Here is a 27,798-nt window from a genome sequence, read left to right as displayed (position 1 = left end):
CTTACTAAGAGCCAGGTACTTTTCGTTAAAAAAAAAAAAAAAATATATATATATATATATATATATATATATATTATTGATTTTTTACAGAGAGGAGGAGAGAGGGATAGAGAGTTAGAAACATCGATGAGAGAGAATCATTGATCAGCTGCCTCTTGCACAAACCCCACTGGGAATGTGCCCACAACCAAGGTACATGCCCTTGACTGGAATCGAACCTGGGACCTTTCAGTCCACAGGCTGATGCTCTATCCACTGAGCCAAATCAGTTTCGGCCCAGATACTTTTCTAAAATAAGTATTTTGCTACAATTGTAATTAGGTAGTTATTAATAATAAGAAAGAAGCAAAAGGAAGATCAGACACTATAGGCATCTTCCCTACAAACACTGGGGGAGGGACCCAATGAAGGGAAGATAGACGCATGGCCAGTAAAGTTGGGGTGCCAAAAAATATTAATGGCTCATTACAAAGAAGATTTTGTGGCTTGGCAGGAAGACTGGGCATATCACAGTTACTTCTGAAGGAAGCTCCATTTGACACATGCTTCCCCAGTCTCCTGAGTAGGGTAAGAGAACATGGTACATCACACACTGGCTCTGAGCACCTTCTACCCAGTGGGTGATGCATGACACTTGTGTGAATACATTTCATTGACCTCACATGGCCTCACTAAATGTCCAGGCGGCAGGGGAGTGCAATCCTCCCATGTGGAGGACAAATGGAGATATTTAGTCAGCAGCACTGCTGGATGTTAAATATGAGAAATTGTGGGTCAATTCTTTTGAAATTTACGTTCATTAGCAGCTTGTAAAACCGTAATCAAATCTAGTAGTTTGGAAATCTTATAAAAAATCTTTAAAATATGATTATGTGTCTTTTGAAATCAGCATGTCAGCTTAAAACCCTGAATTTAAAACATATGCTTAAACTTAACTCAGTAAATGTAAGCACTTAGTGGCTGGGGAACAAAAGCATGGATTAAAACCATCTTGTCCATTGATGGTGTCATAGAAAGGCAGTGTCACAGCAAATAGGTTAAGCTATCCTTGGATTACATATCACTAGAGGCCCAGTGCATAAAATTTATGAACTCGGTTGCATGGGGGGTCGGGGGAAAGGTGTCTCTCAGCCTGGCCCATGCCCTCTCACAGTCTGGGATCCCTTGGGTGATGTCTGGCTGTCAGACATCCTTAGTGCTGCCATGGAGGTGGGAGAGGTCCTGCCACCGCCATTGCACTTATCAGCCATGAGCCCAGTTTCTGGTTGAGCAGCACTCCCCCTGTGGGAGCGCACTGACCACCAGAGGCAGCTCCTGTGTTGAGTGTGTGTCATAGCGACTGATTGTTCCATTGTTTGGTCAATTTGTATATTAGCCTTTTATTATATCAGATGTTTCAAGCATCCTCTTGTTTGGTGAAGGGGGCTATGAATGCTACTCAGAATTCCTCAAAGGCAATGAGCAGAGTTTGAATGAGACAAAATTTCACATTAAATTACTACCCTATAGGAGTATTGAATTTTATTTTAAAAATCTTAATTTACTCTTTTGGGGTCTATTTTCAGTTGTCAGTACTTGTCAACACTAATTGCTGTATTTAAGTTTTCTTTGGCAAGAATAAGCTATATAGAAATTTATTTGAGGCACATTTAATATAAAACTAGACTTGGAAACAAATATTACTCTAATAGGATATATAAATATTACCACAATAAAATATATCTAAACTGTATCACTGTGGTTCTCCCCCTAACTTGGATATAGAAACTTGACTACCTGCATAAGTATATAAGAGAATGTGGGTGAGAAGAGAAATTAAGAATATAATTATACTAGATTATTTGCTGACATAAGCTTCTTAGGAAATATTATTATTTTCTGGATGAATAGTGATTATTCAGTGTGATCAAATGATGCTGTCATGTAATGAATGATAAGCAGGCTGCATGTGCAGCAGAGGTGGGTGGATGGAGACTTGCAGAATTGGGGACGGGGGTGGGGAAGGTGGGGCCCAGCGGAGGGCGGCCTGTACTTCCCACATGGCAGCGGCAGCTGTAAATGCTCCCAATGGCCACAGCCGCTTGCCCAGAAGGACCACAGGTTCCTTCTGCCAAATGGAAGCAGAGCTACTCTGCTGGGAAACCTCCACAGTGAAGGCAGGTGAGCAAGGGAAAGCCCAACAGCAAAGGTAGGTGAGGGCGAGGAAAAGCCCAGCAGTGAAGGCAGGTGAGGGAAAGTCCGAGCTCCATGGCTAAGAACTCCCAGGCTGGCCACACCCCACCTTGGCCTCAGGCACCATGGGTCCGGGGTTCTGAGAAAGGCAGCTCCTTCCTGAGGCTCCTCAAACTCCCAGGCCACCTCCATCTCCATCGCCCCTCAGTGCCCCTCAGATCAGGGTCTGGAATCAGTGGAGGCCACCAGATGTCCAGGCAACCAATGTAGGGAATTTCCTCTAGCAGCCGGACCCACATTATTTTTCTACCTTTCATAAAATTTGCCCATTGTTCAGCACTCCTCCTTGGGTGCAGGCTAGAAGGAGATCTGCACCCAAGAGAACTCTGAAAGACGTGGTCTGCCCATCACCAGATGAGTGCACCCTATTGCTTAAGCACAGGGAAGCTTGTAGCTGATGGCTGTTGGCCATTGATGCTTACCCAGGGCTGGGTGAGACTCAAGCAAACCGCAGTGGCTGCAATGGCCGAGACTCAGACAGCCTCGTGGCCAGCAGTGGCAGCAGCAGAGGCATGATGGGGGTGTCACCTTCCCTTGATTGCAGAGTCACATCCTGTAGAGGGAGAACAGAGGCAGCAGCAGCAAGGAGGTGATTGGGACAGTACCTTCCCCTGATCGGCCAGTCACCTACTGCAGAGGGAGGCTAGCTGTAGCTTAGGCCGTCAGTCGGACATCCCCTGATGGCTCCCGGACTTTGAGAAGGGACAGGCTGGGCTGAGGGAAACCCTCTCCCCCAGTGCACGAATTTTGTGCACTGGGCCTCTAAAGTACAGACATAAAGTAAGGAAATCTAAAAGCAGTAACTGATCAAAAAAATTGACCAGTAATTGCTTTTCCCTTTGTTTTGTTTATATTACAACAAGAATACCTTCTTCCAATTTTTATGGGACTTAAATATGTCTGAGTAAATCTCTTAGCTTTCCTTTGCCTCACAGCAATTGTGCCGAAAATTATCAAGAGATGCATTACCATAAAAAATAAGTAAATTTATAAATCATAAAATAAGCTGTTCTGTGAAAATAAAATATTTTTAGAAGGGGAAATTGGTATTAATTGTTGGCCTGCTTTATTCATTTAGCATATTTTCTTATGAAACATTATTTTTCTACCTTTCATAAAATTTGCCCATTGTTCAGCACTCCCCCTGAATGTTCTGAATGTTTGAATTTCCAAAACCTATCAATAGAATAACTGATTTGTATTTGCCAGCTTCTGTACATTTAAAGGATCATTCTGTTAGCTTCTTTGTAGCAATATGAGAGAAGGCAAAGAAGGAGGGAGAATCTTACAATATTGATTTATGTAGCAGAAAGTTATAGGACGAAGGGCTTTAGAATTTTGTAGTCCATGAAAATTAAGTTCCTTTTTTTCAGTATGGTCATGTAGAGGAGGTTTCAAAGATGACACATCTTGTAGTTCCATTCCTTCCTATTATAAAATAAACCAGCACATATTTATCAAGTATTTATTAGTTTAAGGCAGTGGACAGCAAACTCATTAGTCAACAGAGCCAAATATCAACAGTACGATTGAAATTTCTTTTGAGAGCCAATTTTTTTAAACTTAAACTTCTTCTAACACCACTTCTTCGAAATAGACTTGCCCAGGCCATGGTATTTTGTGGAACAGCCACACTCAAGGGGCCAAAGAGCTGCATGTGGCTCGAGAGCTGCAGTTTGCCAACCACGGGTTTAAGGGACCTGTAGCTGAGTTTTTATTTTTGTCCCGCTTTCCCTTCCCCCTTTGCCTTGCAGGTCCCAACCTCTCCATCATTAATATCAGTCTTCCATGTGCATTAAATAATGTCTTTTTCCTGATAGGGCTTTACACTGCCACTTTTCCTTTCTGGCAATGAATATACCTGAACAACAAGTAATCACATCTCTTAAGCTGACAAGCTCTTGCCAAAACACAGAAACAAACAAAACTAGTTGGTGGTACTGTTTTTCATCAGCCCATTTACATTCTGAAGAGTCTAATCCATAAGATACGTTTCTATTCTGTTTAAATTCATTGACTTTATGCACCAGTAACTATTTCCTACATGTTGCAGGAAGATTAAGAATATCATTAACTTGACAACAAATTATGGACATTTATAAGCTCCAAATTGCCTTATGAGTGTTCAAAGTTAAAGAAATAGCCCTAGACAGTTTGGCTCAGTGGATAGAGTGTCGGCTCACAGACTGAAGAGTTCTGGGTTCAATTCCAGTCAAGGGCATGTACCTTGATTGCAGGCTCGATACCCTGGTCGGGGCTCATGAAGAAGGGAGTTGATTGATATGTCTCTCTCACATCAATGTTTCTCTATCTCTCTCTCCCCCTCCCTTTCTCTCTCTCTTTCCCCCTTTCTCCTCCTTTCTTCTACTCTCTCTAAAAATAAATGGAAAAATATCCTTAGGAAACAATTAACAACAACAAAAATAAAGAAATAAAGTATTAATTCCCTTTGGTTTGAACAATTCCGGACACAGGCTCAACCCCGTTATAGGTCAGGCCCTGGAAGAAGTGAATGTGACGAAATGACGGTGCGTGCTCCATGAACCAACATCAAAGGTGGTTACAGCAAATGTAGGGATAGGGTGAAGCATGTCCCACATTTGCAGCCTCAGATGTGAAGAGGAGACCTGGGTAGAAATAAAAACCAGGGAGAGTTTCTATTATGAACTTGGGTACGTTCAGAGTAAATCAGTTTGTGTTCTGTGAGGGAATCCAGGACGGGGTTTGAGCCTCTGAGGATCAATAAATTTCACACTAGGAAACACCTAATCTTGAGCCTTAGAAAACACCTCATACTCTTGCCAGTTGTCAGCAAACCCATCACCACTGCTAGTAAAATAACTCCGAAAGCAAATCAAGCTGGCAGGCATCCCCCGCATACATGGGCCGGTTCCACAGCATCGCTTCCATGGGGCCCCACACTATTCTGTTTATATTAGAAACAACTACTAGAAGACTAGAGGCAAAGACTGGCATTAAATTCTCCAGTGATGCAGGAATAAGTGTTAACAGCTGTACCTGCGTGCATTCCGCTGCCTCGTCCAGGAAATAGTTCACCCTTTAAGAGCAGCTCACTACATACCTTGGGGGGGAAATTTCTACCATATTGTGCAAATCCATGTAAATCTTCTCATTTCCCCCCCTTTTTTTTTTCTGAGTTAACTCACACAAGTATCTATAAGGCTTTTCCAAATACTTTGTTAAGCCTGAAAAACGTCCCCTCCAAATTTATAGTGTGTCCAAATGGCTGCAGATTACAGCCACATGTGAGTATGTATGCATGCATGGAATGAAGCCAGTTTTTAAAATGTGGGTGGCAGTGCCTTTAACGGGACTCCGACGGCTTTACACCGGAGTGGGAAACATCAGGAACCAACTAGGAATTCTTTTAAAAGCACACCGAATTTTGGGAAGACCAAGGAAATTGGGAATATGGCCTCACCTTTTATTCCTCACTTAATGACAGAAATACGTCCCTTACTGTGTTTATTGTTTCTTCCAGATGATCTTTGCATACTCCACGGAGTATAGAGTCGTTGGCCTGTGCTCATTTTTTTCTTCCTGGAGGTATAAATAGGCTGATGATGCTCAATGCTCTCTGCAGTCTGTGCATCATTCATACCGTACACTCCTTTCTAGGTCACAAAGCTTTAAAAAAAAAATCCAGCAGCGGTGGCAGCATGTGAGGAGATGAGCACGTGACCCCCTCTCTCACCTCAGAGTAGTGCCTTTGATAGCATCCAGACAGCAAGCATGGAAACATGACATTTGGTGGTTCAAGAATATCACAGGGAAAACAGCCATTCTTACCAAATAGCTTCAAAATAGCGTCATCTGAGCATTTCCCCCTCCTCCCTTTCTCACCCACATGTCTGAAAGGAAACACTTCCCATCTGAAGTATGACAAATCATTTGCATTTTGTGAGAATTTGGAGAGCCTGCTTCTATACAGCTATCTGCCTTCTCCCCTTCTTTCCCCTCTTCAATAAAATAAAAATGGTCATGCTTTCTGGCAGTCATTTATTATTAAGTGCCTACTGAGGAATAGTGTTGTGTGCAGTGTTGAGTGATTTGAGATGAGGCGAGGGAGAAACATTATTCTCTGCTCTCCTCCAGCCTCATCACTTCGCTTGTGAACTATGATCTTTAACCCAACTCTTCCCAAGAGGGCTAATTGCCTCAACTAATCTCATACTTGGGTGAGGCAGGGAATGAGATCGGTGAGTGGCAGAGGGAGTGTCCTTGGAGTTGTTGAGTTTGAGTCTTGGACTCCAACTTTTTCAACCTTGTTCTCTTCTTAGTCTGTCAAAATGTTTTAAGGACCACCATTTCTCTCTTTGGGTAAATATGCATTGCGTGCATACTGTGTGCCAGACTATTTTAAGCGTTTAGGATACCAGTTAACAATTGATAGATTTCTGTACACTTGAAATTTCATTCAAACAGATAATATCTCAGTGGAATAAGTGTTGGGAAGTGGAACTGGTACGTGGATATGGACCATAAGTACTACTTAATATGAGATGGCTGAGGGAGCTTGAACTGATAAGGGGACATGTCAAGGGTATAAGCCATGTGCATGCAAATCTGGGGGGAATTCATTCCAGGCAGAGAAAATAGCAAATGTAAATATCATTGGTGAGGGCAGAGTAGGGGGACAAATTGACAAGAAGTCATAGAGGAGACAGTGGGACACACCATGGAGGCCCTTGGAGGCCATGTTGAGGTCTTTGGACTTGATCCTGACCAAGATGAGACCTCTCAGAGGACAAGCATGATCTTTAGAAAAAGATGTAGCACATAGATTATCAATGGGCCAGTGAAGGCATATGTCATATTTTGATGAATACATCAAATGTACTTTTATTTCAAAGGGAAATGGATGTCAAAATGTTGAGATGATCAGGTCTTGTTAGGGGGTAAGAATTGGAGCATAACAACAATCTGGTGCTAAACAAAGGTTGAGTGGGTTTACTTGGGTGTGTGGGAACTCTGCCTTGAACTTTGAGAATACATTCAAGGTAGAAAACAAATCATAACATGTTGAGTTAGAGTATCAAGGATGAGCGGGTAAAAAGCCTAGTGACCTTCAGAAAGGTGTTTCCATTTTATGAAACTCGCTGTTAACATCAAGTATTTATCTTTTAATCCTTTCCAATATGTCTTCAAAAGTTGTAGTATTTGGAAGTATGCCTTGATAACTTTACAAAGGCTGGAGATATTTAAGAACATGGTTCAAATTTTCAGTCTAGGAAAGTTTAAGACCTCAATGTAATAACAGTTCTCTTAAACACTACAGTGGTATCTAATTCACCTCTACTTCACCCATTTTTGTGGGTGAAAAGACCAATGCCTTTTTTGAATGTCAGTAGATATCAAAGCAAAAGGGGAAAGAACTAGATGGTTATTATCAAAGCCAAACAAGTCTTTAAAAAGAAATGAAAACTTCTAAGTCCTTGTCTTTGTGGAGGAGGAGCTAGATCAGATAAGGTTGGCCTGCTGGAGGAATTTTTGTCTTATGACTTTGTTCCCATGGACTTGAAAGGGACCCAGTGTCAGAAGATTTCCTGTGAGGAAATGACAATAGCCTATCACAGCTTGGCTATTCTTCTTTAGTAATCTGATGGTCTAGAGCAGTGGTTGGCAAACTCATTAGTCAACAGAGCCAAATATCAACAGTACAACGATTGAAATTTTTTTTGAGAGCCAAAATTTTTAAACTTAAACTTCTTCTAACACCATTTCTTCAAAATAGACTCTCCCAAGCTGTGGTATATTGTGGAAGAGCCATACTCAAGGGGCCAAAGAGCTGCATGTGGCTCTCGAGCCACAGTTTGTCGACCATGGTTCTAGAGGATTCCCAGGGCCTCTGGAACTTCTTCCTCCTCCCCTCTTCCACCTCCTCGTGGAAACAAAGGTGAAAGTCTGAGCAGACCCATTAAGGAACTTGGAGGGGAAAAGTTCTCGCTTCAGATAGAAGTCAAACCCATGGTGAGGGACCACATGGGAGTATTCTCCGCCAAATGTATTTGGAAGATCAAGTGCACAAGGATCTTTTCCTAAAAATTCACATTTAAATCCTGTTTCAGGTAAGTTTTTGTCTGTCATAAGATTTTTTTTTATTTAAATCATTGAGATTTCTTTCAGCAGTCCACGCTGCCAACCAATTATCGTGTGCTTTTTTTCTCATGGGAAATAATCTGCCCTTGATAAGAATGAATGGTTCTCTCCTTCTCTTCTTTAAGACCTTTGGCTCACTCTCCCTAGCTCTTTAGCTGCCAGGCTGATCTCTTCATATGCTTTAGAAAGTTTATCCTGTTTCTCTGATCCAGCAATTTTCAACATTTTTTATAAATCTCATGGCACACTTAAACTAATCACAGAAATTCTGCGGCACACCAAAAAGTATAATATATTTCTTGCCGATCTGAAAAAGAGGTACAATTTTGATTGATTAAAAAAAATAGTAGTAGTAATTACCTACCCATTTTTCTCCAAAATGACTTTAAAAAAATCAGGTAATTATATTTATATATTAAGACTATGGTACCAAGAATTAACCAATCAGATGCAACTTATTTATTTATGTTACATGACTTATTTATTTATGTTTCAAGACAGGGCATTCACACCGGATGGATATTGTATTGGCTTTTGTCATTTTTTTTTTAAATAGTTCAAAAGAAAAAAGGCCAGTGCCCCTGACTAAATAGTCAGGTATTGCATGTTTAAAAAAATTCTTGCGGCACACCATTGTGTCACAGTACACCAGCTGAAAATTGCTGCTCTAATTGGTAACTTTCTTCTATTAATTTTCTCCAAAGTGTAAATTCCTTTTCTTGATACAGTTCAGTCCTTCCTTTAAATTTCTGCTTTAGTTCATGATTCCCATTTTCAAAATGTTATTTTCTGACTGCAAAGGTGTTTGTTCCGTCTAGAGATTTTTAATACACTCTGTGAGCTCTTCCTTTGTTTTTTTCTACTTCAGATAACTGAGTGTAAATTTAGTTTATTTCTTCTTCTAGGGTTTTTATTTATTTAAAAAATATATGTTTTATTGATTTTCCACAGAGAGGAAGGGAGAGGGACAGAGAGCTAGAAACATGATGAGAGAGAAACACCGACCAGCTGTCTCCTGCATACTCCCCACCAGGGATGTGCCCGCAACCAAGGCACATGTCTTTGACTGGAATCAAACCTGGGACCCTTCAGTCCACAGAATGACACTCTAACAACTGAGCCAAACTGGTTTCGGCTCTTCTAGGGTTTGTAAAGATACCTTTAACTTAGCAGTATGAGTCTGCTTCTTCAAAGCTCCCTTTAGTTATCATTTTCTGAACCATTCTTCTTTCCAATTCCAAGTTATCACCCATTAAATCTTCTCCATGCAGAGCAGTCCATTTTTGCATCTTTAGCAAGCATTCAACCAGAGTTGATCTGTTTTTCTTTATCAAATAGGGCTTGTTTCACATATACTTTGGAGTCTTCAAATGTTATTTTCTGTTTATTGAGCTCACTCACTTGTTCTTTCCATTCAGCTTCTTGTAAAAGTTCTTTCCAGCTTTCCTGAAGTTAGAAATTTTCACTCAGAGCATCTTTATAGCTATCTTAAGAGGGTCTTCATTCATTTGAAATATTTTGAAGACTGTCATTTGGCTTCAGTGGCATGTGATTTGAGTGATTTCGATTCATCTCCTACGGCCTGTGTCCCTTTTTAATTTTCCACCATCAATTTAACTTGTTCAGAATGTTTCGATTTCTCTTCTTTTAACTCTTTCTCTAGAAAGAGTATTTCCTCCTCAAATACAGATTTGGAACTCTTCAGCTTTTCACAGATTGCCTCCAAACTTTGAGCTTCTGTTGACTCCTCTTCAAAAGCTGGAATCCTGTCATGACTAAGTCTTCATACTGCTTTTGTACGAGGCTGAATTTTTCAAGTAGTTTACATCTTTCTTCCATTCATGTAGAAAGTTGCTACAGCAAACTTTTCCTCTCTTGCCACATAAAACCGGTTTCTAACTGATCGAAAACTTCTCCATAAAAACCAGGAGACAGCACACAGTTCAACAATAGCTGCACCTATCAGCGATTCCCATGGAAAACCATTAGAATCAGGACCTTTTCTAATAGTTCCAGGGAATGCTGCCACAACCCTGGTAGTTTTTCCAGGACCAGCCCCAAGTACAGCGGAGGGGCAGTTCTGGGCTCCGTAGATACATGGCTCAGCCAGGGCCTGCCGGAGCCAAGAGTAAGCGGCAGAGAACACTCAGCTTCCACCAGAACCCAAGCTGGCACCATGCAACCGGACCAGACCACTACAGAGCTGGTTGCACGGAGTTGATGGAAGAAATGGCATCAGCAGATCTCAAGTGTCCACGCTGCCCGTTAGGGAACCTAGGTCTGGTCCCTATGTTACCTTTGTGTCCAGGTGATCCGAAGGAAGAAGCCAGTCCCCTCAAGAGCCTGTGGCCTGTGACTTGCCCTCTCCTTGCAGCCGCACCTGCTCTTTTGTTTAGGCCAGGAGCTGCAGGGAGCTGGGGAGGAGAGGCAAAGCTTGTTTGTTTTTGTACGTGTCCTGAGGTACCACTATAACTGGGCGGTGTGTGATGCAAATTTTCTTTGTTCTTTAAGACTGGCTCAGGCCTATAAATGGCTGATCTGATGTTGAATAAAAAGAGACCTGTGGGCACAGACATTAATCTTTCTTATGTGAATGAGTTCCTGCCTTTGAAATCATTTTTCTAAAGCTTTCCAGATATAACTAATTGCCATCAAACCTCACGTTATAGAGAGAAAAATAAAATATTTTAGGAGAAACACTCTCACCATGTTATGAACCTATGAAATGTCAGACTTTTTATACTACTAAGAAAATCTCAGTATTATCAATGAAGAAGCAGCTAATGGCACGAGAATATAAAAGAATCCTAAAATGAAATTAGAGGATTAGCCATAGCATACAAGCTCTTTGTACATAACTGTTTACTTCTGTTTCTTAGGTTTCTTGTACCCTATTTATTTATTTATTTATTTATTTAGAGATATGAAGTTACAGATAGCTTATAAAAATTCTGTGCTTTTCTTAGTTCATCAAAACTTCCTTTCTGAAGATAAAAGTCAGTGAAACTGGATGCTGCTCTACACATTTCTTTTCTTCATTAGTATGCCTTTTTTTTCCATTTCTACGGTGTGTGTATTTCAAGAACAGAGTGTCCTTTATGTTAATTCACATTAAGTTGCAGCCGAACACATGCCTACAACTCTGATGTGATTCCCTTTATATCAGCTTCCCAATACTTACATATTCTAGAATTTAAATATCATTAGCACTTTTATTTAAAATGCTAGCACATCCTGAATAAAATAGGAACTATACAAGTTAAACATCCTAGAGATGGACAAAATGGGGAAAGCAAATAAGGACAAATGATTCTTACTTCTTAGAAGTTGAGAGACTATATCAAAACCAGTGTTCCAGAAGAAGGAAGTAGTATAAATAATACAGATGTGTGCCAAAGATATTACTCATCTTAGACCTCCCCTTGTGAGATTTTGGATCAATAAGAAGCTGTGTTTATATGGAAGCTGTTTAGGGGCCATTGCTGAGTGTGAAGAACCAATGAACTAAGTCAGCAGGTTAAAAACCTGACCCTCTGGTCCACTTATTTTTCTCTCTTGTGCCTCTTGAAAAGCATGTTCCCTAGAGATTCATTCAGCTAGTCCCTGGGAGTCCAGAGGCCCCACCCTTTGTCCAGTACACTGAACTGTGTTATGCAATGTGAAAATTGTTCCCATTCCAGTTCCTGACGGCCAAACTCGTGGAAGGCAGGCAAAGACACAGGATGCTTCTGTGGATCTGGGAATAGAACTAGTTCTGTTATACAAGCAAATACGTTGGGTTTTAAATTATTTATAAAGCATGTCAGCCATTAAAAGCTCTAATCATTAAGAATTCTTACTGGGAAGCAATAGTTTGCATATGTGTCAATAAAATGAGGAGGTGGTGGAAGAGATGAAAAGGTGCCAGTTGGTGACCCATGGAACAGGTGCTCTGAGTTGTATTTAGGTGATTGTATGTGATAGGATGCATGACCATGAGTAATATTGTGAATGTGGATTTTTTTTTTTTTTTTTTTTTTAGTGTAGCTTTAAGACAAAGTAATGATGACTAGTACATTATTTTAAAATGTCTCATAGTAAGGGGCCATTTTGCCTGTTTTTTTGTTTCTGGCTCTGTTTTTTGTGTGAAGTTGATGCTGCAGACAAATTCATTCTGAATATGGAAATGACTTAATCTATGAACAATTACCTGAATGTGGCTTTGTGTGTGACAGATAAAATTTGAATTTTAGAATAAATTGTTTCTTACTTTTCTCCTCCTTCGAAGTTGTCACCTGCTCCAATTACTAAAGGAACCTGCATTTCTCCATCACTCATTTCTAGTTTGAATGCTAAAATGAAATCTAAAGTGTGTGCTTCCCATCACATTGTTATAAGGGCAAAAAATAAATTGTCCTATGAATTCCAGAGTTGAGTTAAAAAAATTACGGAAATAAACACACATTTTATTAGCTTTTTGGCTACTTCTTTGTTTTTCTCATTGGTGGGTGGGCAGCCTTTGTTAAATATGACTTCCAAAGTTTTTTCTTGGTTGTTGATCTACTTGACCATGTATTATTTTTATAAGTACACTCAATTTTTATCTAATTGGGAGTAAAGGAGGACAGCTGTTGAACATAAATTCTAAGTTATTGGTTGTTTTCATCCTTTAGAAAATTCCAATTTTGAGAAATAGCAGAGTTGGTTGAAACAATAAATTATAAATGCAGTATATGAAATCTCTGGAAAGGCTTTTCTAAGAACGAAGATAAAAGAAAGGAGATCAGTGATAACTCCACTCTTCTTTTGTTTGTGTGTCTAGGAATCTTTAATCCTGTAATGAATGATAAAGATAGGTTAACCCAACCCCTTTTTAAAAAGTGGAGGACACCTAGGCCCCAAAGCTTTGTACAATGATTTCCTAGCTTCCTGCCTGGCACTTTTTCCATCACACCATACACCTAAAAGTTTCAGCATTAAATGTTTTATAAAGATGAATTATTACTCTTGATTATATAAAAGAGAATTTTTATAAACCTCTCTTTCGTGATTTACTTTTTAAAGAACGTGATGCTTTCTTAAAAACATTGAAAATGCAACTTCTGGCATCTTTTCCGAGATTTTGGACTGTATTTCTTATGTGTTGTTAGGATATCCACTTTAAATCTGTATATTTAAGCTAATTAAACAGTGGAATGTCCTTCAGTGGATAAGAACATTTCTTTAAACACTCATTTAAATTTATAGCAAGTCTACCTCTTGCAGCCTGCTCTGTGATTTTTGTCCTTTAAGCTCAAGTAAAGTAAGTTGTATTGTTTAGGTTTTAAGATAGCAACATTGTTTTTTTTACTAGGATTGAACTCTATTTATAAATTAATTATTAATTTGTTTTTTCATTTGCTATTAAGTTCTGAGTATTCCCTTTTATACTCTGAACTATCTCAGAATCTTGATTTCTTTATTTTAATATTAAATATTATATATTTTGCCTTTGCGTCTAGTCTTATTATCATTAGCCTTTTGTCTGGAAATTAAGGAGGTAGATGACTGAGTCCTGCACTAGCCTTTAATCTTGGGCAAGTTATTTAATTTCTCTGGATCTTATTTGATCATTGGTAAAATTGTTCCTATAACATGTATCTATCAATAGTACTGACTGGCCAAGACCGGTTTGGCTCAATGGATAGAGCGTCGGCTTGGGGACCGAAGGGTCCCGGGTTCGATTCCGGTCAAGGGCATGTACCTTGGTTGCGGGCATATCCCCAGTAGGGGGTGTGCAAGAGGCAGCTGATCGATGACTCTCTCTCATCGATGTTTCTAACTCTCTATCTCTCTCCATTCCTCTCTGTACAAAATCAATAAAATATATATATTTTTTAAAATAGTACTGACTGAAAACCTTAAATGAAACAATAATAAGTTGTCTGACATGGCATTAGACATCTGGTAAAGTTTGTGCAGATTATCCTATCTAATAAAGAGGGAATGTACAAATTGACCATCGTGCCATCACAAAGATGGCAGGGTCCAAAGCCACAAGATGGTGGCGCCCAGTCCCCTCAACCCCGCCTGAGTCCCCCAGTCCTTTCAGCCCCTCTGGGAAGGTAGCAGGCATGCAGTGCAGGTGGACCCACCCTCAACCCCCAGCCGCCCAGAGCTGGCCTGAGGTGCAGGCAAGCTTCAGATGGCAGCTGCCCAGCTTCCCAGGGCCACCCAAGGCTCAGGTAACCAGGGCTGGCTGAGACTTGTGCTGCCAGCAGTGGCAGCAGCAGAGGTGTGATGGGTGATGGGGGCATTGCCTTCCCCTGATCACTGGGTCACTTCTTGCCCCTGAGGGCTCCCAGACTGTGAGAAGGGGCAGGCTGGACTGAGAGACACCCCCTCCAGGGCATGAATTTTCATGCACCTGGCCTCTAGTAATATATAAAGATGCAAGAGACAGCTCAAGTTACCCTGACAGCAAGGCCTGCCTAATGTTTTAGGTTGTGCTGATGGTCTTGCCTGCACTTCCTCTTCCACTATTATGCAGCTTCAGACATGTTAGACTTCAGGGCATTATTTTCTGTTGCTGTTATGACTTTTAACCTAACTACTGTTGAGAGGCATTAGACACAAGAGCCTGAGAAGTGTTGTTCACTGCATGGGAGTCATGGATTGGCAAGCGCCGTAATTGGATTTAGTAGGACTTCTATACCCAAAGGGTGGAGGAACCACAAAGCACCCTCTCCAAGTTTCAGATGTCTTCACTGGCAGGAGTCTTTTTGTTAAATGACCCCAGAGGAGAGGTAACTACACAGTTTATTTTGCACACTCTGAGGCTGCCACTTTGTCAGTCCGCGTATCGCTAAAGTGGTCTAATTTTTCGAGCCCTCACCATTCCACACTAAACTGGGAAGCCAAGGCCAAAGCTTTAGAGCTCACAGGCACTTCTCTGCATTTCAGAACCCTGGGATGGTTGGCTTGAAAATCATGACTCACAAAGCACGAGGAAGCAGAGATCACTTCACATCATTCCCCTTGTTATTTTTAATTTTTATCTTTGGGGCAGATTTTGAGACATATGTTCATGCTTAACCCTGAATGGCTTCCAAGCCATTCTTTTAAGTGTGGAGCGACTGAAATGTTCAGGTTTTTCTAGCTTCCCCAGCAATCAGTATCCTTCTAGTTACCTGAATGTGACATCCAAGATCCATTTTTGCCTGCCCTTGGAACTCTATTACTCACTTTTGCTATGTTGTATGCCCTGTCAGTTCCGATCTGTCAACTTCGCTCTATTCCCACAGCCGGGGCCCATTTAGTCATCTCCCATCTCACTGGTGGTCATGGTCTGTTCCTAGCCTCTCACTCCCCTCCAGCCTTTCCCATTGTCTTCAAAGTCACTTTCCTGAAGCATACTTCTGCAGGGTGCTGCTTCATCAGAGAAACTGATAGACTCTTTCAGAATTTGATAAATTAATCCAAATGCTTTGTTGGTATAAGAATTATTTAGGAACTTTTCTGGCTTAGAAACAGGTAAAATTTCCTTTTAGTAAACTCAGGTGCTTTTATATGTTTTAAAAAGACATTGCATACTGAATAATGTCTAGAGAAGCATAATAGTTTTAAACACAACACATTTTTTATGAGATATGAAAGTTCATATTGTGTGAAAGAAGTAGGGAAATAGTAAGTTATTCAGGATATCAAAACAGAAAGTTATTTAATGCAGTTTATCAGTGCTCTAATTGTAAATAATTCTGAAGTTAAATGTCAGTGTGGAGAATGAAGGCAGACTAAATAGATATTCCCTTGGGACAGCTGTTCTTTTATGGGCTTTCAGGGAACTCTAAGTGACTTTCTTTGCCAAAAACGACTTTGGAAAATTGTGTCGTCTCTTCTAAATTTGATTCCATCCCTACCTCTTCTTGGAAAACATATCTTAAATTTAATCTCTTTCTCCTGGCAACAATTGTTTGGATATGACAACGAAAGCACAAGAAACAAAAACAAAAATGAAAAAGTAGGATTACATCAAACTAAAAAGCTTCTGCACAGTAAAACAAACCATCAACAAAATGAAAAGGCAACTTACAGAATGGTAGAAAATAGTTGCAAATCATATACCTGATAAGACGTTATATCTAAAAGAACTCACACAACTCAATAGCAATAAAACAAATAATATAATTTAAGAGTATTACCCTAGGCAAAATAAGCCAAAGAGTATCACATAATCTCACTCATATGAGGAATCTAATGAACAAAATAGATCCAGAGACACAGAAGCAGAGAACAGACTATGGAATCTTAGGGGGAAATTGGAGAGAGCTGAGAGGGTGGGAAGAAATTAACCAAAGAACTTATATGCATTGCATGGGCACAGACAATAGTGTGGGGAACGCCTGTGATGAGGGTAGGGCTGGGTGGAGGGGGTGTAATAGGGACATCTGTAATGCTGTCAACAATAAAAAAAAACAATACTATGAGATGAAAGGGGACACCTTTTCAGATAAAGGATGAATAACTTCTGGAAATCAAATACACAGTATGGTTTTATATAATATAAAGGTAATATGCAATTTGACCATCACTCCAACACACAAGATGGCCACCCCCCATGTGGTCAAGATGGCTGCCACAAGATGGCTGGCAGTTGTGGGTGATCAGGCCAGCAGAGGAGGACAGTTGGGAGAGTCCAGGCTTGAAAGGGAGGGCAGTTGGGGGCAACCAGGCCTTCAGGGGAGGGCAGTTAGTGGTGACCAGGCCTGCATGGGAGGGCAGTTAGGGGCAATCGGGCTGGCAGGGGAGCAGTTAGATATCGATCAGGCTGAACAGGGGAGGAGTTAGGAGGTGATCAGGTTGGCAGGCAAAAGCAGTTAGGGGTAATCAGGCAGGCAGGTAAACTGTTGGGAGCAAGCAGTCCTGGATTATGAGAGGGACCCCAGATTGGAGAGGGTGCAAACTGGGCTGAGGGACACACACCCCATACACACACACCCCCATGCACGAATTTCATGCACTTCATGGCCTCCAGTAGTTAATAATGCTATATTACAGTCTTGAAAGTTGCTAAGAGAGTAGATCTTCAATGTTCTCAGTACAAAAGAGAAATGATAATTATGTGAGGTAATGGAACTGTTAACTACTGCAGTAATCATTTCACAACATATACGTCTCTCAAATCAACATGTTGTATACCTTAAACTTACACAATGTTATGTCGATTCTATGTCAGTAAAGCTGGAAAATTAATCATTTTCTTGATTTGTTCTATGTCTAATATATGTGTTAACAAAACTCAGGAGGTTTTGTGTTGTGTGTTTCTTCTGACTTGCTTAGCAGTAATCATTTAGCAACATTCATTATTTTTCTTACATATTAGGGTACCCTTTAAAAATATACATGAAAGCTTTTTCTAATGAAATGAATAAATTTGTTAATGGCATAAGATAGTAGTATTTGGAAGTATTTAGAATAGTGATGGAAAATGGGTTTCACCTTGAGTGTTGTTTGAGGAACATGGTGTTAAGAAGGGCCCTGAGACTCTGTCTCAGCTCAGTGGAACGGAGGGAAGTAAGAATTGGTGATGTCTAAGTTGGCTGACATGTAGGGGCCTTTTCTGGTTTCCAGTATGACTACTATTATTAGGGGATGAACCTAGGGCCATCTGCTTATGAAGCTCAGATTATCCCCCTCGAACACCAACTGAAGCCACAGCAAGAAGCTGGCCCTCTGCAACCCAAGGAAAGAGCTTTCATCAGAAACTGACTGTGCTGGCACCGTGACCTTGAATTTTTAGGCTCCAGAAGTGTGAGACAATGAATTTGCTGTGTAGGCCACCCAGTCTGTGTTATTTTGCTATGGCAGATTACCATGGAAATTGAGCCAACAGATCTGGAGAGCAATGTAGCATTTGAATTCTTTAATAGCGCCATAGGATTTTGTGGTGTGCATGTAGGTAGAGAACAATGCAATCTTTAATTTGCCTACAAGTGTTTTACAATCCTGCCCGGACACTAAAATTTCCTTTGGAACTTTTGAATGACTGATGCAAGGTTCCCTCCTGGATCCATTAAGTCCTGTGTAGGGTCAGAGGTTGGTGTTTTGAAAGTGCTTCCCCCAGGAGTCTAACATGCATCCCAAGGAGAGGACTGCTGGCCTACATTAATTTCCCCGTGTGCTGCTTCTCCAGGAATCCCCGTATCTGGAGGTAGAGTGTGGTCATAATCTCTCTTTCCACTGGGCTCTCCTTTCCAGAGCAATATTACTAGTTTATGAGCGACAAATACATCTGTCTTCTATTGCCTCAAGTTCTTCAGTACTGAAAGTCCTAGAATAAGGACTGCAAAGGTAAAAAGCATGTGTGTATTCTAGGTTTTTGAATTCTAGATAAAATCAAATGATTTAAAGCTGCACTTTTCAAAGAAGTAAAGAATTTTAGACCTTATACCAAAATAATACTTGATATGTGATATATCAATATATTCCTCTCAAGGCTATCTTTCTGGTCTTCTCATTTAAAAAAAAAATTGAATATTGTTATATACTTGCAGGCTCCGGTACTTGGCACTCAGGATGTAAGGGAGAAGGTTACATTTAGAATATGTGTGGAGCAGGGTGGCACTAACATGGTTAGTCAGAAAATGTGTGGACCATAACAGCCCTTATGTTCATATTGGTGAATCTGAGTTAACACTGAAAGAGACAGATACATCTCTACCCACGTAAGGTCTGTAGTCCCTTGTAGAATCATACAATTTAATGTATGTTAGCCTAACCTAGGTGGTTCTTTGGTATCACCCTCAGAGGTTCTGATCAGAATTGGGCTCAGGAGGCTGAATTTTTACTAGGAACATATTTCCTGGGGAAATGGATGAGAAAAAAAAAAACAACCAAGAAGGAGCTCCTTAGCAGTTGCATAAAGCAATTCAGTGTTTTTCACAAGTTGAGCTAATGGAATGTATTTTTCTTTCATTTTGTCCCCCCAGAGTATTTGGTGGAAAATCTCTGCTGCTGATAATTGGTCTCTTCGGGTCAATTTTATGGGGGGTTAGCCTTTGTACCTTCCAGCAGCTTCAGCTCCTCCCTCCACTGCCCCCTGCAAACCCCAGTCAGTGGGAAATTCTGGAAACTTGGAAGTGAGGGGCCATTTCCTTTCTTTTTTTTACTAAAGGTGCAACTGTTCAGTTAGATATAAAATCCTGCACTCTTTGGTTGTTGAATCTCTCTGAATCCCTCAGGGGCTTTCTTAATCAAAATGACCACAAGATCACAGCTGCAACTCATCTTAAGAACTATGTCTCAGAGAAACAGTAAGTAGCGAGTGACTCTTCATATCCTGAGAAAAAATAAAGAGTGGCTTACAGTCTGAATCTTATCAGGATTCCCTCTGAAATTTTTTAGATGTTGGAATGTGTAGCTTAATCTGGCTTTGAGAAATTTTAAAACTTGGCTTGGATTAAAAGGCAAAAGTATTGGGAACAAATGCAACTAAATATCGAAATATATTAAAAAGTATATGTAGACTAATGACCAACACGGTAAACCTTTTCAATGTGTTAACCTATTTTAAATGACACTCAGTACAAGCTTGTTCTGTGTGATCTTACAAGTAGTTTAGTTGTAAGGCATTTCATTTTTTCAGTCATTAGTAATGAAAAATTCAAATGGGGAGACAGATCTTAGAAATAATGTCTGATTTGGTGTTATCCCAGTTCTGGTGAGTTACAGCATTGAACTTTTGTAGATAAAACCTTTTAATTGGGACTAGGATGCATGTGAAAAGGGGTGCATGATATATGTACAGTTTGAAGAGTAGCTTAAGAAACAGATCATTACTACTGGTGTGTTCTTTTTTAGCTCTCTGGAGACACTGCCATGATCCAATCCTCCTTCCTTCCTCACACAGTTCATCCATTATCTTGAATTTTGTAAACATAATAATTCTGCCTTTTTGAATAGGAAGAATCTTTTAGATATATAATGTTTATTTTTGCCTATTTTTGACTTGTAATATTGGAATTATGCTGTGTTTATTTTTCCATGAATCTTTTCACCCAACTTTTTGAGGTTCAACTATGTTGATGTTTATTACTCTAGAACAGGTCCTTGAAATCGTCATTTTGATAAACACAGTTTCATTAAAATGTTGATGAGGAGGAAATAAGATTGTTGGCCAGGGCTACAGTCTGTGTAGTTGTTTTACACGCTCTCTTGTCCGATGGGTTTTCTCCCATACTCTAGTGTCCTCCCACATCCCAAATATATGCATGTTAGGTGAATCACTGTGTCTACATTGTTCTGAGTGAGTGAGTGAGGGTGTGGGTGTGAGTGTGTGTCCTGTGATGGAAAGGCATCGCATCAAGGGTTGGTTCTCACTTGACACCTGGAGCTGCTAGGGAGAGGTTCTGGCCACCCTCGACCCTACACTGGAATAAGCAGGTTGGAAAAAAGTCATCTAACTTGTTTTTATTCATCTTCACATAAATGTATAGCTTACATTTATTTTAGTGTTTAATATTGGAAGCATTTTAGCTCTTTACTTAGAAGCTTGGTGATGTTTTTTGTGACAAGAAATCTATTTAGGGACTTAACTCTTGTTAGTATCACTTGCCATGTGGTGAAATTGATTTTTCTATGCATTGTTTTGCTTAAGATTGCAGTTTACAAGAAATGAGTGAGACTTTAAATGAGGACTTACTGTAGTTCATTCTTTTCCCACTACTTATTAATTCAATGTCTGAAGCTGCTATATCACAACATATTTATCCATTGTTGTTTGATGGGCTTTTGGATTTTCCTCATATTTTTGAATATTACTAACTATACGCATAAAATAGGATGTGGCCTCTAGTGCAGTGTTTTTCAACCTTTTTTGGGCAAAGGCACACTTGTTTCATGAAAAAAATCACGAGGCACACCACCATTAGAAAATGTTAAAAAATTTAACTCTGTGCCTATATTGACTATATATAAAGTAATTCTCTTGAATAGGAATCAAATAAACACAAAGAAAGTATTTTATAATTACTTTATTATGAAATATTAAGTAAACAAAATAGTGAAAAATTATAAAATTCTTGTCTTGTCTGCACCTACGGCACACCAGGCAACATCTCGCGGCACACTAGTGTATCGTGGAACAGCGGTTGAAAAACGCTGCTCTAGTGCACATGTACAGGTACATATATCTTCAAGGTGTAAACCTGGGAGTGACTTTCTGGGTAAGTACTTGTTCAACTCTCCAGAATAAAACTAAACCACACTTCAGGGTGGATGCAACAATCAATATACACCCTCTCTAAGAGATTGTATGAATTCTCATTGTTTTACACACCAACCAGTCTTATGGGTATCAAATGGAATTTACTATGGCTTTAATTTTCATGTTCTTGATTGATAATGAAGTTGAACCTCTTTTCATATATTTAGGAGCCATTCATGAAATGCCTCTTTGGCCACTTTATTATTAGACATTTGTCCTCTTATTTTTTCATAGGAATCCCTTATATACTTTGAACATGTATCTTTTTCAGATATATATGTCATGGGTGTTTTTTTCTTAGTGTTTTCTTGAATTTTCATTATCTTTAAGGTGATCATTTGATGATTATTTTAAATTGTAATTGTATTAATTTCTTATGACTGCTACAACAAATTGCCACAAACTAGGTAGCTTAAGGCCATGCACATTTAATCTCTGACAATTCTGGAGGTCAGAAGTATGAAATCGGTTTCACTGGTGCAAAATCCAGGTTTCAGCAGGCATTTCTCCTTCCAGAGATTTTAGGGTAAAGAATATATTTTCTAATATCTAGATTTGTTTTCCTTGGCTCTGGCCTCTTTCTGCATCTTCAGGCCATGAGTTTAGTGTCCTCACTCCTCTCATTGCCTCTGCCACTATTGTCCTTAGGTTTTCTTTTAACCGCGCCCCCCCTCCCCCCCTTAGAAGGACCCTTATGATGACTTTTAGGACCACCCAGATTATCCAGGATAATCTCACCATCTAAAAATCTTTAAAGTCCCTTTATATCTGCAAAGTCCCTTTTTCTCTATGGGATAGCATTCCCAGGTTTCAGGGATTAGGATGTGGATATCTTTGGGGTCAGTATCCAGCCTACCACAGCAAAGAAATTTATGTTTTGTTTTTCTTTCCAACGTAGATGTGGGGGGGTGCTGTGACTACTGAGTCTTCACAAACCATATTAGCCTAATCATTTGTTAAGAAATCTCATTAGCTTACTATTGATGCTGTTTAATGATGAGGCAAGGTTCCGTTACTTTCATCCACCTCTTTTGCTAAATGTAGCGGGGGGGGGGGGGGGGGGGGGGGAATATATATATATTTTCCTACTTTCCTCTCCTTTCTGCCACATTGAAATCAATCAAATGTTCAAATTCTTAGGCTAAGTGCCCTTGGTGAGCTCACACTTGCTTTTCCATGTGAGTCCTGTTCTATGGCAGGATCTAAGTCAAGGAGGGAAACACGATGCAAAGACCTTTTGCAACCTCTTTGCCTAATTAGATGATTTATTAACGTTAAGTTTGCTTGGTATGTAACGAACAAAGGAAAGGACTTTGGTTTTGTGTTTCTGAAAATAAAGTGGGATTTAAGTGGGCTGAAGACACAGACTCTACTCTTAATAAAGAAAGAAACTGAAAAGCAGATGTTCTTGGAACCGTTGGTGGGGAATTCAAGAGGCTGGTGGTAATAAGCATGGATGTAGAAATGAGTGAAGAGATTCACAGCCAAGAAACCATATGTGCAAGAATTGTTCAAATGCTTCGCTTGTATTTAAGCTTAGGTTTGAAGGTATGGAGTTTAAAATTAGGCGTATTTCTTAACTTGGATGTCTTTGCTTTAATCACTTGAATTTTATCTAATTTTATTGTCCTTTCTTTTGTCTATAAAAAAAGGGTTGGCTGAAACCGGTTTGGCTCAGTGGTAGAGCGTCGGTCTGCGGACTGAAAGGTCCCAGGTTCAATTCTGGTCAAGGGCATGTACTTTGGTTGCGGGCACATCCCCGGTGGGGGGTGTGCAAAAGGCAGCTGGTCGATGTTTCTCTCTCATCGATGTTTCTAGCTCTCTATCTCTCTCCCTTCCTCTCTGTAAAATATCAATAAAATATATATATTTTTTAAAAAGTTTGTTCTTTTTGGCTTTTATTCTTATTTTGAAGTCTGCAAAAGTATTCAGAAAAATACTATCACAGCATTGCTATTATTGACAAGCAAATACTAATATCACATACTTATAATTGATTTATAATGTCTTTAGACTAGGAAAAATCAATACCTTAGTAATATCAGTGCCAGGTCGTAAAGAGGAGACAAACATGATACATATATTATGCTATGCGATATTTGATTACATCACATTTGAGTTTTGTGAGACAGATTTGATGAATGCTGTGATCCCAATAGGTGGAGATTGTCAGCTCTTCTATGATTGGCATACAAAATAATTAATATAAAAATCTCAACAGCATTCAGAGAAACTTGTCTGAGTAGATGAGTAATTCAGTGATATTTCTGCCCTAAAAATGGAAACTTAAAGGCAAGCTTTAGATCACTAGTCCGTCTTGATCATGGCCTAACATCTCCCATCTCTTGGCATCATGTATCTTGTGAACTCACTGCAGGAGAATACAGTTGGCACTGAAGGGGAATTCATTCCATGTGGTTATCTAAATTGTCCAAGATGGATTGACTGTGAGTCTCTTGAACATATGCTCGGGCCCACAGGGATTTAAGCCAGTGCCTTGAGGTTTAAATGAAAAGTCCTTCCCCAATGAATAAGAAGATATGTCAACAAAATTACAAGCCTTGGAAAACACCATCAAATTGTTTTGAATCTGTGGGCTGAAAATGTCAGTACTTATTAAACTATACATTTATAATTATTAAGACTATAATTGCTGAATGCCCTGTTTTTGTTACTACCATCAGCAATGAAATGGAAACTGAACATTAGTTTGTCTGGTATAACAGGGCCACTGTTGATTATGAGAAAAGAAAAATAAAAAAAAAAGAAAGAAAGAAAGGAGATATTGACTTGACTTCTAATGCTGCCCATGAATTTAGCACAGGTGCATCGATCCCTCACTCCACCCATAGAATCACTGCTGAGTCACATTTTGAGGATAGTTCTCTCTTCTACAAATGCTTGGTGAGCACTTCCTTACCAGTAAGTGTGTGTGTGTGTGTGGGGGGGGGGGGGGTAATAAGGAGAGGAGGCACATATTTCTGGCATTTTTCAAGAATTTCAAAGTCCATTTGATAGTTTATTGGAGCAAAATGGTTCTATACATGTGATTAGGAATTGTCTTTGAAGTCTGGAGTTACTACCAAAAAAAAGTCTGAGACTAATATTTCCACTATAAATACCTCCTTTTCCCCCATTTTAAAAATTGCCACAGCAAAACAAGAACATATGCCAGCAAATGTATAGTCTTAATAGTCATGATAATTTTCATATAGTTTGCAAGTAAGAAGGGATTCCAGTTTGCTTTGTTAACTCCTCTCCCTCACCCCTTTTTTAAGGAGTTGAAGGTTTGTAGAGGTTAAATCACTTGAGCTAGAATTAACATACACATGTCAGTCTTTGTGGGTTTTTTTTTTTTTAAACCAGCACCTTGATAATTAAAACAAAATTGAGGTATTTCTCCTCTTGCTTACACATAACTTTAAAATATATATTTCATGTTTTCAAAATTATATGATTTAGAAAAGTTTTTATACAAGTTTCTCCATCTTGCTGATAGAAATTAACTTGTCCATCTATTTTTTTTCTGTTGTTTATAGATTGATACCAAAGTATTTGGTATTAAATAAAAGTTATTTCCTACTATTAATGTTGAAACCTGATAATTACCTCATAGAGGGATTGTTTCTAGTACAAAATTTCTTTTTCACACTTATTCTTATTTCTAATATTTTCTGTTTTAAAAACAGATTCAATATGATCTGTTTTTAAAAACTATTTAAAATTTGAGTTTAGAATTGATGAGCTAAGTTATTATTATAAATAATAAGTTAATATCTCTTTTTAGACATAAATGTTCCTAGGAGAAATAGTGCTTTACAAAAACTGGAAAAAATAATGCTTTTTAAAAAAGTTCACTAAATTTTGTTACCAGGAGTTTCTTTACTTGACTCTGAGGTTCCAGAGCAGGAGGAACAATGTAATTTTCCACTGAGGGAATTCGTTTCATATGTAAAGCTTTGCTTCTTTGAATTGTAGCAAAAAGGCTTATAAAACAGCTTGAAACTTTTTCTTTTTTTCTTTTTTTTTTTTTTTGGCTAGTTCCATAGCACATTAATATATAATTATGACTATTGAGCTAAAGTGCCTTAAACACGCTATGAATTAAGTTGCCAAATAGAGTAATGTCAACTAAATTCTACCTGAAAAGATGCCATACATTGTTGAATAATCCAAAAGCCTAGTTTTTAAATATTTTGCCGAGAATAAGGAAATACGTATTTTTGCTGCATAAATAGGGACTGCACACTCCTTCATTCTCAAGTCTGTCGTACCGTATAGCCTTTGTACATGTCACAGTTTGCAGTCCCATGCAGAGTCATGTGTTCTTCCATGTGTAATTCAGTGTGCTAGAGAGCTTTCAAGGGAGTGGAAGAGTTTTATATTTTAGAGTAATTACAGTATTCCTGGTTTAAAGAAACTCTCTTATGTGTAAGAGGAAGACACTTAGGAAGATTTCTTTTTCTCTGCCTCTGAGTATGTTAGCCTTGGCAATGGGACCCTTAGACAGCAACTGGATCCTTTTTGAAAAACATCACACACACACACACACACACACACACACACACACACGCACACGCACGCCCCTTCCTTTGTAACAACCAAAAATGGAGCTTGAAAAGTCTTTTCATGATTCATCTGCTCCAACAGCTTGCCTGTCTTTTCTGTCACCGGGGGAAGCAGTTCTCTGCAGATCTAATCTCCTGCCAGAAGCCACAAATTGGCTTCTTGAAATATCGGAAGTACTCATTTCTCAAATAATTAATTAAAAACAAATAAATAAAACGGGGAAGGCTTTAAGGTTCCGCAGATGACTCATGTCCTTCCAAAACAGTCTGACATCAAATGTGATGTTCATAATAACGACTGTGAGAGAGGGGTAATTAACTTTAGGAGTTGTTCTTCATGTACATTATTTTATTTTATTTATTTTTTAAAATATATTTTATTGATTTTTCACAGAGAGGAAGGGAGAGAGATAGAGAGCTAGAAACGTCAATGAGAGAGAAACATCGACCAGCTGCCTCTTGCACACCCTCTACCAGGGATGTGCCCGCAACCAACGTACATGCCCTTGACCGGAATCGAACCTGGGACCTTTCAGTCCGCAGACCGACACTCTACCGCTGAGCCAAACCGGTTTCAGCACATTTTTATTTTAAAGTGCTCTAAAGGAATAAGGGTGGTTTACTCCCATTGACATCTTGGTCCATGTGGAACCAACAAGGGAGCCGTGTTGGGAGACAGTCTGTTAAACTGGAAGGAACATTGGTTTTGAAGAGGGTGCTGAGGAAATAAACATAGTGATAGCGGTGATCAGACATAAACACCTAGGCAGTCATTTACATGTCATATACCTTCATCTCATCAAGATCTGGAAACACGTAGGTTATGTCACATGACTGATAAGTTCTGGACCCAGAGCCCATAACTCTACCCCCTACACAAACTGCCGTCAGTTTTCTTGTTGGTATTTTCAGTATCTTGTTTTCTTGTTGGTATTTTCAGTATCTGAAACAGTGCTTGACACTCAAATAACAACTCAGTCAATATTGGATATAGTCCACAAAATAAAAAAATTGCTCATAAATATAATTATGTAAAAGTTTTTTTTTTTTATAATTGTAAACATTTTCCAGGAAATAATACTTTTTATCCAAATAGACTACCTCTTTTGAAATATAATTTAAATTACACTTTTCCTTTGTAAACAGAACACATTTTGATGGGATAATTATATATTACAAAATCCTTATAAACACCAGGAAGATGCCAGTATTTTATGTGCTGTTTTTCAATATTTTTAATGCTAACCTTAAAAAGTTGCTCTTTTACTATGAACCCCAAATCATTTTTAGGTACATGCAATTTTGTCTAGATTTTTTTGTTGTTGTTGTTAGTTGGATTTTTTCCCCTCATGCATTCCCCTCACCATTTTAACAAAAAGAGGTGATAGTAATTACACTAAATTTGAAAATGTTTACTTGTGATATTTTCAACATTTATGAAAACTCACAATTTCTCATGGCTAGGTTTCTTATCTATATTTTTGCTTAGAAAAAAAAATGGCAATTACCTGGATTGATTTATGATTTTTCAGGTAATACTACAGTATTTCTCAGGGGTAACAGCGGAGCTATGTTATCTTTAGTTCTAAATATTTTTTAAAACTTTTTTTTTTTCAAAGATAGCTGACACAGTTTAAAAATATTGAATAAATCATT

General features: G+C 39.0%; 1 protein-coding gene and 1 pseudogene across 2 annotated transcripts in view; one reads left to right on the top strand and one right to left on the bottom strand.

The window, feature by feature from the left end:
• PDE3A (phosphodiesterase 3A) overlaps positions 1–27,798 on the top strand; it is a 249,689-nt gene that overhangs the window by 70,567 nt on the left and 151,324 nt on the right. The window lies entirely within an intron of this gene.
• On the bottom strand, positions 9,461–12,669 carry LOC311618661 (melanoma inhibitory activity protein 2-like; annotated as a pseudogene). Its single transcript has 2 exons — positions 12,602–12,669; positions 9,461–10,133 (listed from the first exon to the last, which is right to left on the bottom strand). The product of its transcript is annotated as a melanoma inhibitory activity protein 2-like (transcript).

The sequence above is a fragment of the Pipistrellus hanaki genome, assembly GCF_964339955.1.
Source record: "Pipistrellus hanaki genome assembly, chromosome: 3".
Classification (NCBI taxonomy): domain Eukaryota; kingdom Metazoa; phylum Chordata; class Mammalia; order Chiroptera; family Vespertilionidae; genus Pipistrellus; species Pipistrellus hanaki.
This window is presented reverse-complemented; position numbering and strand designations above follow the sequence as displayed.